Genomic DNA, 14,760 nt, shown 5'->3' with positions numbered 1-14,760 from the left:
ATAAAAATGAATTTGATTTAGATCGTGACGAGTATGGCTGAAAATATTCGATTCGGTTTTGCCATCAATAAGATGATTTTTGTGAATTATTCATAATGTTAATTACATCACCTGTAGGAATGTTATTAGTTGCATAAAGTAATAAAGGTTACTCATATGATAATCTTTTAAAAAATATATTATTTCTTCGATGTAATAATTAATTCATTTAATGATTAAATAAAGATCAGAGATTTGCAGGCCCGGCCCTAAACCCGGCCCGGCCCTAAACGCGGCCCTAACCCGGGCTGGCCGTATTTTAAATTTTTTTAAATAACCCGGGCAGGGCCGGGCCTAAAAAAATTTTTTTTAAACATATCCGGGCCGGGTCCTAAAAAATTTTTTTTAAATATATCCAGGCCGGGCCTAAGATTGTTAAACCCGGGCCGGGCCTTAATATTTTTTATAAAAATTTTTACATTATGAGTTAATGGTTATAAGATTATATTATATTATAGTTATGATTAATATAATATTGGGTGATGGTTAACACTACCTAACACCCACAGATCGATCTAATTATTAATTTCCTGTAAATTTATTCAAAGTATTAATATATTTTTTTATAATTCATATCTAAATTTTTAGAATATATTTTACCAAAACAATCAAATAAAGGAATATCACTTCTGAAGTTTGTAATACCTTTCAAAGCGAAAAAGGAGAAATAAAATTGATTTTACTTAATATAAAGCATTTTTTAATTGAAAAATTTGTTTTACACAAGTATCATTTTATTTCACTTTTTCTCTGTCCCAAATTCAAGCAATTACTTATATAGTCAGGGACAGATCGCAAGATGACGGAAAACTATATAAAAGATTATATTAAATTACAAGAGGCTCAGGAAGTGAATGAAATACCATCGACCAGTCAAATTACGACTGTTGTTAAACAAACTGAATCGTTTTATGACAAATGGGGCGATGGTAATTCTGGTAATATGTCAATACCCGATGATGAATATTATAATTACATAAATAAAAAAATAGATGAAACATTTAAGATGGATAATTTGTAGAGTGGTGGGCGGCTCATCAAAGCGAATTTCCAATTTTAGCAAAATTGGCAATTCCTGCTTCAAGTGCAAGCTGTGAGCGGAATTTTTCCACTACGAGAATTCTTGAAGAAAGAAGAAGTAATCTTCAACCTGAAAAGGTAGATATGCTTCTCTTTCTACATGATAATTTGTGAATTTTTAATATCTTTCTTGAGTATAGGGTTTCGTCAATCATGCTGGTTTTTTACTTTGCAAACTGTCAAATATTTATTGCATTTATTATATTTACCTTGAGTCATGAAAGTTTTTAATCCAACATTTTTCATTATTTTTTTTTACAATATTATGTAATACAATTATCTTCTTTTGTTAAAAATTTATATTATAAAATAAATTATATTATATTAATATTGAGCAATTAGATTATATTTTCAAAATACTATTTATTATACATGCATTTTTTTAAATAGCGATTTATTTTTATTTTATAAATTAAATAGTAAATTAAATACAATATATTATATTCTCAAAATATTTTCCATTTTTATAAATTAAATATTAGTTTTATTTTTTTTTAATGCAATATAAAATATAGAATATGCTCAAAATATTATTACCATTTTTATGAATATTAGTTTTATTTTTATAAATGCAATATAAAATAAAGTATATGCTCAAAATATTCATTTTTATAAATAACAGTTTTATAATTTTTATAAATTCAATATAATATTCTCAAAATATTAGCTTTTTACATGTATTTTTTAAATAATAAGCGAGAATACTCGCTGAAAAATATGGTAGTGAATTTTTGTATATACCAGGTCGAATATAATTTTAAAAAATTCCGAGCCGGGCCTGAAATTTTTTTTTAAAAAAAATATCCGGGCCTGGCCTTAAAATTTTAAAAAAAAATTTTTTAAAAAATATCCGGGCCGGGCCTAAAAAATTTAAAACCGGGCCGGGCCGTGCAAATGGTACCTCTGCAGGTCTCTGATTAATATAAAGCAGAGACCTGCAGAGGTACCATATAAACGGCCCGGCCTGGATTAAAAAATTTTATGCCTGGCCAGGAATTTTTTCCAGAATTTTTTACGGCCCAGTCTGGATTTAAAAATATTAAGCCCGGCCCGGATATTTAAAAAAAAATTTTTGAGGCCCGCCCCAGATTTTAAAAAAAAAATTTCTTAGGCTCAGCTCAGAATTTTTTAAAATTATATTCGACCTGATATATACAAAAAATTCATCTATTTTGTATTTTATCATATTTTTTGGCAAGTATTATCACTTAATAAGCAAACAACTACATATTTTATTTTTTTTAATTCTAAACAGATATTTAGTATATTACAAATTGATACTATAAAAAATTTGTGTAAATAATATTTTGAGAATATACTATAATTGTATTTATAAAAAAAATAAAACTGATATTTTAATTAATAAAAAATATAACATATGTTATATAACAATGTATCCTTTGTTTATTTATTCCATGGCAGGAAAACTTCAATTATATTATGATAGATACTATGAGTGTTAGCTAGTGTTAACTTTCACCAAACATTATATTAATCATAACTATATATAATCATTATAACCATATCTAATTGACAAATATAATAATTCATGTTGTATAAAATTTTTTTTAAAAATATGGCCCGGCCCTGGTATTTTTAAAAAAAATTTTCAGGCCTGGCCTGGCCCAGGTTTTTTTAAAAAAAAATTTTTCAAGCCCAGCCCAGGTATATTCTAAAAATTTAAAATACGGCCCAGCCTGGTCTCTGATATATAGCTATAATCAGGTCCGTGAAGTTGTAAGAACGATGTAAGGATCAATTAACAAAACCTATGCCATTATTTAGAGTCTTAATTGATCCTAATTGATCTTCAAACCAGACATCAGCAGAATTTAAGGTTTTTGAGTTATAAGCAAAATAATGAAAGTGCGAAGATTTGCAGCTGTAAGAATGATTTGAGGATCAATTACCGAAACTTATATCATTGTATAGCCCGTTAATTGATCCTAATTGATCTTCTATCCGGAAAGCAGCAGAATGAACCGTTACTGAGTTATGAGCAAAATAAGAAAGTGTTGGCACTTTGCCAAAACCGAAAATATAAAAGATCACGATCTGAAACTTGGCAATTATTTAAGCTTTAATTTGTGCGTTAATAATATCCAAACCGGATATCGATATCACTAACCGCAATTGAGTTATGACCTGTTTTTATAGCGTGAAGTTGTAAGAATTTTTTTAAAAAGTGAGGATCAATTACCAAAATATATGCCAAAGTGTGGTGCGTTAATTGATCCTCCAGAATCTTTAAACCGCATATCAACAGAATGAACCGCTCGTGAGTTATAAGCAAAATAGAAAGGTTATGGCACCTTGCCAAAATTAAAAATTTAAGCAATCATTTTTTTAGTTATAGCCAATATTTAGTACCTTAATTGATCCTCCATATTCTTTAAACGGAATGTCAAAAAAATTAAAGGCTATTGAGTTATAAGCAAAATAATGAAAGTGCGAAGATTTGCAGCTGCAAGAATGATTTGAGGATCAATTACCGAAACTTATATCATTGTATAGCCCGTTAATTGATCCTAATTGATCTTCTATCCGGAAAGCAGCAGAATAAACCGTTACTGAGTTATGAGCAAATTAAGAAAGTGCTGGCACTTAGCCAAAACCGAAAATATAAAAGATCACGATCTGAAATTTGGCAATTATTTAGGCTTTAATTTGTGCGTAAATAATTTCCAAACCGGATATCGATATCACTAACCGCAACCGAGTTATGACCTGTTTTTAAAGCGTGAAGTTGTAAGAATTTTTTTAAAAAGTGAGGATCAATTACCAAAAACTATACCAAATTGTGGTGCGTTAATTGATCCTCCAGAATCTTTAAACCGCATATCAACAGAATGAACCGTTCGTGAGTTATAAGCAAAACAAAAAAGTATTGGCACTTTGCCAAAACTGCCAAAACCGAAAATAAAAAAGATCATGTTTTGAAACTTGGCAATTATGTAGTATTCAATACGTACATTAACAATCACCAAACCGGATATCGATATCACTAACCAATACCGAGTTATAACCGTTTTAAAAACGTTAAGTTGGCGGAAATATTTAAGCTGTAAGAACGATTTGAGGATCAATTACCGAAACTTATACCATTGTATAGCCCGTTAATTGATTCTAATTGATCTTCTATCCGGAAAGCAGCAGAATAAACCGTTACTGAGTTATGAGCAAATTAAGAAAGTGCTGGCACTTAGCCAAAACCGAAAATATAAAAGATCACGATCTGAAATTTGGCAATTATTTAGGCTTTAATTTGTGCGTTAATAATTTCCAAACCGGATATCGATATCACTAACCGCAACCGAGTTATGACCTGTTTTTAAAGCGTGAAGTTGTAAGAATTTTTTTAAAAAGTGAGGATCAATTACCAAAAACTATACCAAATTGTGGTGCGTTAATTGATCCTCCAGAATCTTTAAACCGCATATCAACGGAATGAACCGTTCGTGAGTTATAAGCAAAATAGAAAGGTTTTGGCACCTTGCCAAAATTAAAAATTTGAGCAATCATTTTTTTAGTTATAGCCAATATTTAGTACCTTAATTGATCCTCCGTATTCTTCAAACGGAATGTCAAAAAAATTAAAGGAAAGTGAGTTTATCAACAATAAATATTTCAAGGTCAAATTTCGACCTGACAAATTATGGATATTCATTTTTTAGTTCTCCGTTGATATCAAGAAGTTTAATAGCCGAAATTAAAATGTAAAAGTTAATAACAAAATTAATAAAAACAAATTACGGTACACTAAAACAAAATCTAGTGCAGCGACAGACATTCTATTAATTTTGGCATTATTTAATCATTGTAAATTTTTTTATGAGCTTACTAAATGTTTCAAGGTCAAATTTATTCCACTGAAATTATATATGCACTGTCCTATTAAATTTTATCGTTTAAAAGGCCAATGATAAAGCTCCAAAGCCTATTATATTATTCTTATAAAAGTATATTCCTATTTTATTGATAGATCTTAACTATTTTAAAAAATATTAGAAGAATGTAAGTAAACTTGAATTACAAGTAGCTATCTAGAAAAATTATGTATTATTTAATTTAGCCAAGTATATCGGCCTTTATGGCTTTTGTACTTGTCGTTATATTTTAATCTAAGTCGAAGATTTTTTATGTATTATAATAGTGAAGGAATGGTGAATAATATTATGTACGAATAGTAATATATATTTGTTATAATCACGATATATATTTATTATAAGCGTGGGGGCGTTGTGTTCTAATTAATGTTGTTTAAATTTTTCGGCTTGAGTACCCTTGGATATTTCATAGGAGATATGTGGAATTGATTGAGATTTCATCCAATCGTCAGGTTGTTGTTGTAGGTACGGGAAGGCCCGAGATCAGGGAAAAGATCATAACGTTATCTAATATCCCTGAGAAAGCTATATATAAAGATTATAAATTATTTTAACTATATAATACTTGGTTCTCAGTTATTCAATTCGATGTACAGATATTGTGTAATATCCCTGGTTATTCAATTCGATTTACAGATATTGTGTAATATCCCTTAGAAAGCTATCTATAAAGATTATAAATTATTTTAACTATATAATACTTGGTTCTCAGTTATTCAATTCGATGTACGGATATTGTGTAATATCCCTGGTTATTCAATTCGATTTACAGATATTGTGTAATATCCGTTAGAAAGCTATCTATAAAGATTATAAATTATTTTAACTATATAATACTTGGTTCTCAGTTATTCAATTCGATGTACAGATATTGTGTAATATCCCTGGTTATTCAATTCGATTTACAGATATTGTGTAATATCCCTTAGAAAGTTATCTATAAAGATTATAAATTATTTTAACTATATAATACTTGGTTCTCAGTTATTCAATTCGATGTACGGATATTGTGTAATATCCCTGGTTATTCAATTCGATTAACGGATATTGTGTAATATCCGTTAGAAAGCTATCTATAAAGATTATAAATTATTTTAACTATATAATACTTGGTTCTCAGTTATTCAATTCGATGTCCGGATATTGTGTAATATCCCTGGTTATTCAATTCGATTAACGGATATTGTGTAATATCCAAGCTATCTATAAAGATTATAAATTATTTTAACTATATAATACTTGGTTCTCAGTTATTTAATTCGATGTACGGATATTGTGTAATATCCCTTAGAAAGATATCTATAAAGATTAAAATTCCCTTAGTTTTTGTTCCTTATAAAATATTAAATTATTTTTAGAAAATTAACAAAGTAGGAAAAAAAAATCCCTAAATAAAATATGTTAAATTTTCGAGAAAATCAACGAAATTAAATCCTATCATCTACTATTAGATATTATTATTGAAAATCAAATTTTAATTTTAAAAAAATATTATTATAAAAAAATATTTGAAGTTTTTAAAAATATATTAAAAATTTAAATCATTGTCTTAAAAAAAATATTAATTGAAATATATATTAAAACTAGATTATGGAAATAATCTCCCTATTTCTAGGAAAAAATTTGTTTTCACCTTTTTTTTCAATTTTAAATTGCACGCATAATTTACATCTATTTCTATAAAAAGCTATCATGTTTTCTTTCCGAGATGTCTCATATTTTAAACAGCCCTATATCGCTTAGAATTAAAACATAAATAATGCTAAAAAAATCCTCAAACGTGTCGAGAATAAATACTTAACTTTCAGAAAATACTGATTATAATTTTTTAGAAATATTTTCGTTATTAAGCGGCAGGGTTATTTTTGATAATTTTAAAAAAAAATATTCGAGGATCTTTTTCCCGGTATAATTTTCCGGAAATTGATTTTCCTCTATATTTAATTTAAAATCTAAAAAATAGGGAATTTATTTCCGGGGAAAAATTTTCTATGGGAATTTTTTCCTAAGATATTTTTTTCGGGGAATTATTTTCCAGGGGATATTTTTTTGGGGGGGATTTTGTTCCTGGGCAATTATTTTCGGGAATTTTTTTTTCCGGGGATTTATTTTCCGCTTACCAATGTAAATTATATCACTAAATTTGAATGTCTAAACATGTCTGGTTTTTAAATAAAAATCGCTAAACTGACAAGCCGCTTGCGCCGACTCTCCATGATCTCTATGTATCATATTTTATTATATTTTAAGAAGATATTAATTGTATTATTAACTAGGGACTATCAGGCATATTCGGATCAATAATATTTACCTTACAAATATGAAATATTTTAATATATTTATAAAATAAAATAAAAAAGTATTTATTCCTCATTTTTATTAAAAATATCCATGCGGCCAAAATTTATTAGTCCCGACCATGTTCCCACATGATTATTTTTTTTAAAAATTGCAAACTTATTGGTTAGGTTAGATTATTGCAAATATCTATTTTCTATATTTGTTACCAAGATTTACATTACCAGGGGTGGGGAGGGTGTTATTCTTTACGTAGCAAAAAAATATATTTTTTTTAAATTTATATAATTGAAACAAGAAATAATTAAATATATTATGATTTATAAGCTAAAATGATAGATTTCTAGGGCATCTTCATTAAATGCAGTGGGGGCAGTTAAAATCATTACATAAATTAAAATAAGTGAAATCACAAAATTAACCTTATTTAACTTTCACCAGAAGATATATATATATAAATAATGATATATTTACTTCTTTCTGTATTTCCAAAATATCTAGACAATTATTTCGATTTTGTGAGGCATAATTATAGAGTAGTTTTGGGCTCATCATAGCTAATAACTCCTTGCTTATTATCTTCCAGATTGTTGCTGACGAGTGGTTTAGATTTTGTTGAATCTCAAATTTGTATTTAGAAAAGATAGATTTTAGAATTGGAAGTGGCACCGCTGGCTGTCTCCCTGGCGATGCCATTATAATCTAGAAGATATATTGATAAATATTCATAAAGATAAGTCCTTTTCAAAAACGAATTCGAATCGAATGTGAAAGCTATTTGAATAGGTACAAATAATAAAATCTACCATTTGTATTCGATTCGACTTATTCGAATAACTGAAATGAATTTTCTTAATAAAATAAATTTTTTTTTATTACAATTTGATTGCCAGGTTTGCATCCCTGGTTTTCACAGGGCGGGCCGTATAATTATTTTTTAAATATATCAGGGCAGAGTCGGCCCTAACAAAAAAAATTTCGATACCCGACCGGGGCCAAATATTTTAAAACGCCATTATTGTCTATAAAAGTTAAGAATAAAAAATATATATAAATTTCATATTATAAAACAATGTATTATATTCATTCACTTATTATTTTTCCCATTTCCAATTTTTCGATCCTCAGAAATTATTTATATTTTAAAAAATATGGGGAAATATTTTATAAAATACCATATTATTAGTGTTGTTAATGGGCATGATTTGAGCCGATTTTAAAATAAAAAAGGCTAACTAATATTTTAGCCAAAATAAATTGACTGCGCCTCGAGATTTGTCTAATAAATGTCCAAACCTTTGTACCATGTATGAACAAATTTTCAGGCTTGCTAAGATTTTTTCGGAACATATTGAGTTAGCCGTTTTAAAAAATGGGCACAAATAGAATCGTTTAACAATATTATATATTTTTTTTTAATTTCTATAAATTTGAAAATTATAAGATTTTTAGCCTAGTGTTGTTAATCGAAAGAGTCTTGAGCCAAATTTTGGGTCGAAAAAATTGACCAAATTGATTTGAGTTATGAACTCGAGTCGTGAACTCAAGTCTATATCCTTAAATCGACTAGAAACTTGAGTCGTAGACTAGAGAATGAGAATTTTCATAATTATAACTATTTCTCATTTCTATTATGAATTTCTTCAAAGTAATAATAAAGATCGTTGTTTTTTGATCTTATAGCATCACACAGCATATTTTTATTTTTTATATTAATGTGGTGCAGATATGCCCCAGGCTAGATTTCCATATCTACTGTTATTTTTTTGACGGATTTTATTCATAATATAATATTTGGACTTTACGCTATATAATTTAAAAAATTGAGCATTTTTATCAGAACTAAAATCTTGGCCATTATGGATTAAATGGCCATACTGGAGCTAATGGGAGGGAGTCTGAATTTAGTTTTTGCATGAATAATTGTAAATGTAAGAGGAATTTGGTGACGTAATGGAAATGGTTGTTTGATATATTTTCTTTAAGAAAGGTATAAATCGGGCCTAATTTTTCAAGCCCGGCTGGGCCCGAAATTTTTTTAAAAAAGTTTTGCTGACCCGGCCTGAATTTATTTAAATATAGAAATTTTTTTATAATTACTCAAAATAAAAGATATTGCTATATAAGTATAATCAAATATTTTTATTTTAAATAAAAAATATAACGTAAAATTCAAATATTTAAAAAAATTTCCAAGACCAGGTACCAGCTAGATTTTTTTAAAGAAAATATTAAATCCGATCCAGCCCCCATATATTTTTTAAAAAATAAACCAAGGTACGGGCCGGACTGATCTCTAGTCTAAGTACAAAAAAAAAATTTTTTTCTTGATATTTTGATTAGATGCTTTAAAAATTTTAGTTATTCTTAATGTGTTAATTAAATATATTTTTTTTAAGAAATCACTAGATTTATTAATCACATGTGGGAGCTGGTTAATTTTTTTTATAATTAAAAACAATATTTGTAAATTTTTATAGGGTGTTTGTAAAAATTTTTGATATTTTTAAACTTTAATTAACACGAACGTCAAAGAAGTTAAGAATGAAAATAGTTTTTTTATGTTATGAACACATGTATATTTATATCATTTTTTGAGTTTGTAAAAAAACATTTCGATAAAAATTTATCTTTGTTTTGCTTATAACTAACCGTTAAACAAGATTAGCTAATATGCCTGCTTATTGAATGATAATAGAGCGGGGATGGTTGGGACACTTTCAAACCTTAATAATTTTAATATTAATAGACTTATCTGAATAATTAAAACATCTTCTGAATCCCAGAAGTATTGGCTATTTGAAATAATTAATATATATTTTATAAAGATTATATTTTTTTAGAAAATTTAATTTAAAAAAAAAAATTTTTTTTGCCCCAACTATGACAGACTCTGTGTACGTTGGGACACACATATGTGATAGTTGGGACACTCGTGAAATAGAGGTCTAAATAAATTTAAAAATTTAAAATCAATAATCCAGTAAGACTAGATATGACACATATGATTTTATTGATAGTGTAATTCATAATCAATAACTATAAAAAAAATTTTAGCAAAATTTAGCAAATTTATTTTGAGAAAAAAAAATTGTAAAAAAAAATTTCATTTAATCATAAACATAGTGAAAGATAAGTATTTAATTATTCATTATTCAAAATACTAAATTAATAATAAAATTATAAAATGAGCTAAAATGGCGTGTCCCAACTTACTTTGACCAACTATGACCGAGCCCACTAACTTTATAAATATCAACCTTGATTCCAAAAGTTTGCCAGATTGGGAAATAGGTTTAAACTTTCCTAAAATCTATTTATTATGATTTTTGAAACGATAAAGGCAAATATTTTATATTAATTTTGGTATGCCAAAACTTCTTCTGTAAAAATTAAACTAAATATTTTTCAAATTTTTTTTAGCTAATCATGTATGACGTAATTATCTATGTTAAGCTCAAATTTCCAGTCTTATAAATAATAGCTCAAATTATAATCAGAGTGCCCTAATGTTCCCCTGTACTAAATGTACCCATATAATTTAAAAAATAAAATTTAAAAATCTTACCAAATTTAATTACGATGGAATATTTATTTATGATTTTTAAAAGAATTTTAGTTAATGAAAAAGATTGATTTATTAACACATCTGGTTAATATTTAAAATTAATTAAACATTATAATTAATAAAAAAATAATTTCTAGCATATTTATTAATTTTAGAAAAAAATGATATTAAACACAATAACAGTAATTAATTAGAACACAACGCCCCACGCCAGGGTTGGGCAAATTTTCAGAAAATTGTATTCGGATACAGATACAGATACTTTATAAAATTTTGTATTTAAGATACAAGATACTAGATACTTTTGAAAAATTTCAATAAGATATAAGATAAAAGCTTTATTTTCTTATCTATAATATAAATTTATAAAAAAAATTTAAAATAAATTGTAGAAAATAACAAATTTATTATAAAAGATAATGCGATATTCCATTTAATAATTATATAATTAGTAAATAATAATAAATCAGCATCATAAATCAGCATTATTTTTTAATATTATTAATTTTTCGTTCAATCTTTGACGATTTGATTAACCATATTAGCAAAGCTAAATAATCTTTCAACGGGGGCTGAGGAGAGTAATATTGTGTTATATTTAATAAATATTTCATATTTATAACTATTTAACATATTTATACTCCGCCTGTCATCTTTCATATAATTTAGGACCTCTATTTCAATATCATTTATTGAATTATTAGAATTGGATGTGGTACTTTTAAGGCAAAAGTAATCATCATCTTCATCAATTGAAGATTTTGTTGAAGTATTAATTTCAATATTATTTTTAAAAACAATTAAAACTTCATGTAATAACAAATCCTGAAGGTATTTTTTTCTTTTTCACCATCAATCCAACGATTTTTAAAATAGGAATGAGAAATAGTTGCCAAAAATGCACTTTTAAAATTGTTATCAAAATCATATATATTTTTAAATCTTTTATTTAAATAATTTTCTATGGTAACAGCTAATGGTTTGCAAAATTGTAGATTGGTTTGAATTAAATTTGTAATTTTTTTAACGACATTTAAAATTGGAGCTGATTCTCCATAATAGCAGTTGATTTCACTCTGTATTTTGTCAATCGCTATAGCCAATGGGGCCATTATATTGCAATATTCTTCTAAATATTGAATTTCAATATCTCTTAATTTAGGAAATTCTAATTTTTGACATAATTTAGGAAGTTCGCTTTTAAATTTTAATAAACTATGAAGACTATCATACAAACTATTCCATCTAGTGCAACAAGGCGTAACTTATTGTTTTCCTAAAACTGCTTTGATAAGTTCTGCAGTTTTAGGCCTATTATTTGCATTCCAGCTTAGTACATTTAGCTATTGCAGGATGATGAATTTTAGAAATGTTAGTATAATAACTCTCTCGACATCTGTTGTGGCAATTAGACTTATCGTATGGCACAAACAACGAATGTGTTGAGGCAATGTTATTGAGGCTTCTTTAGACCCTTAAATAAACAAATAATAATTTTATTTGAATAAAAATTTTACTAAATTTACAATATATAATAAATTTTAAAGAAGTATTAAATAATACTTTCAATGATTTCGAATTCTATACATTCATCATCATTGTTGTCAAGGTCATTCTCTACAGCTTCCATAGAATATCCAAACTCCTTGAAAGCTTTCTTAAAGTTAGAGCCGTTATCTGCAACAGTTGCTAAATCTTTTTCGCAATACCAAAGTCACGATGAATTTCTTTATTATGATCATCTTGAAGTACTTAAAAAAATTTTCCATTAAGTATGCTTAGTTTAAATTTATTGTTATAATTTTCGGTTGAAGAATCATCTGAAGACGAAGATAAACATATTATTCTATTTTCGCACAAATTAAAGCCTAAATAATTGCCAAATTTCAGATCGTGATCTTTTATATTTTCGGTTTTGGCTAAGTGCCAGCACTTTCTTAATTTGCTCATAACTCAGTAACGGTTCATTCTGCTGCTTTCCGGATAGAAGATCAATTAGGATCAATTAACGGGCTATACAATGGTATAAGTTTCGGTAATTGATCCTCAAATCGTTCTTACAGCTTAAATATTTCCGCCAACTTAACGTTTTTAAAACGGTTATAACTCGGTATTGGTTAGTGATATCGATATCCGGTTTGGTGATTGTTAATGTACGTATTGAATACTACATAATTGCCAAGTTTCAAAACATGATCTTTTTTATTTTCGGTTTTGGCAGTTTTGGCAAAGTGCCAATACTTTTTTGTTTTGCTTATAACTCACGAACGGTTCATTCTGTTGATATGCGGTTTAAAGATTCTGGAGGATCAATTAACGCACCACAATTTGGTATAGTTTTTGGTAATTGATCCTCACTTTTTAAAAAAATTCTTACAACTTCACGCTTTAAAAACAGGTCATAACTCGGTTGCGGTTAGTGATATCGATATCCGGTTTGGAAATTATTTACGCACAAATTAAAGCCTAAATAATTGCCAAATTTCAGATCGTGATCTTTTATATTTTCGGTTTTGGCTAAGTGCCAGCACTTTCTTAATTTGCTCATAACTCAGTAACGGTTTATTCTGCTGCTTTCCGGATAGAAGATCAATTAACGGGCTATACAATGATATAAATTTCGGTAATTGATCCTCAAATCATTCTTACAGCTGCAAATCTTCGCACTTTCATTATTTTGCTTATAACTCAATAGCCTTTAATTTTTTTGACATTCCGTTTAAAGAATATGGAGGATCAATTAAGGTACTAAATATTGGCTATAACTAAAAAAATGATTGCTTAAATTTTTAATTTTGGCAAGGTGCCATAACCTTTCTATTTTGCTTATAACTCACGAGCGGTTCATTCTGTTGTTATGCGGTTTAAAGATTCTGGAGGATCAATTAACGCACCACACTTTGGCATATATTTTGGTAATTGATCCTCACTTTTTAAAAAAATTCTTACAACTTCACGCTATAAAAACAGGTCATAACTCAATTGCGGTTAGTGATATCGATATCCGGTTTGGATATTATTAACGCACAAATTAAAGCTTAAATAATTGCCAAGTTTCAGATCGTGATCTTTTATATTTTCGGTTTTGGCAAAGTGCCAACACTTTCTTATTTTGCTCATAACTCAGTAACGGTTCATTCTGCTGCTTTCCGGATAGAAGATCAATTAGGATCAATTAACGGGCTATACAATGATATAAGTTTCGGTAATTGATCCTCAAATCATTCTTACAGCTGCAAATCTTCGCACTTTCATTATTTTGCTTATAACTCAAAAACCTTTAATTCTGCTGATGTCTGGTTTGAAGATCAATTAGGATCAATTAAGACTCTAAATAATGGCATAGGTTTTGTTAATTGATCCTTACATCGTTCTTACAACTTCACGGACCTGCTATAATCTTATAAAAATTAAGAGCATTATATAAAAATTGTACGTATTAATTTTTTATAAAATTTCACAAATAAATAAATTTTTATTCAAATTTATTATTTTTAAAAAAAATTTTAAATACCGAAAAATGAAATAGGACATTAATTTATTTTTACATTAAAAATAGCCTGTTATTTTTATTTCAAAATTTATTTATTTGATTAGATTTTGGACACAGCCTTAAAAAAAATTATGATAAATGACGAAAATTGATTTAGAACACTATTTTTAAATTAAAATTAGCTTGCTATTTTTTTCTTCAAAATTTATATTTTTTAGATTTTGGACACAGCCTAACATAATATAATTTTACCAAATCTTTTCATTGAAAAATTTCTGTTATGGCTGTGTCCAAAATCTAAATAAAAATTTTGAAGAAATATTAACAAGCGATTTTTAATTTAAAAATAAAATATTATTCTTTGTCAATTTACTAATTTTTATAAGAAAACTAAT

General features: G+C 27.2%; 1 long non-coding RNA gene across 1 annotated transcript; it reads right to left on the bottom strand.

The window, feature by feature from the left end:
- Positions 1-5,252: 5,252 nt before the first annotated feature.
- On the bottom strand, positions 5,253-10,980 carry LOC135922046 (uncharacterized). Its single transcript, XR_010570708.1, has 4 exons — positions 10,873-10,980; positions 7,779-8,006; positions 5,572-5,671; positions 5,253-5,531 (listed from the first exon to the last, which is right to left on the bottom strand). It is a non-coding gene; the product is annotated as an uncharacterized LOC135922046 (long non-coding RNA).
- Between the last annotated feature and the right edge of the window lie 3,780 nt (positions 10,981-14,760).

The sequence above is a fragment of the Gordionus sp. m RMFG-2023 genome, chromosome 1 (assembly GCF_954871325.1).
Source record: "Gordionus sp. m RMFG-2023 chromosome 1, tfGorSpeb1-WG-v2, whole genome shotgun sequence".
NCBI lineage: Eukaryota > Metazoa > Nematomorpha > Gordioida > Chordodea > Parachordodidae > Gordionus > Gordionus sp. m RMFG-2023.
The sequence above is the reverse complement of the archived record's forward strand: the minus strand, read 5'-3'. Positions and strand labels throughout refer to the sequence as shown.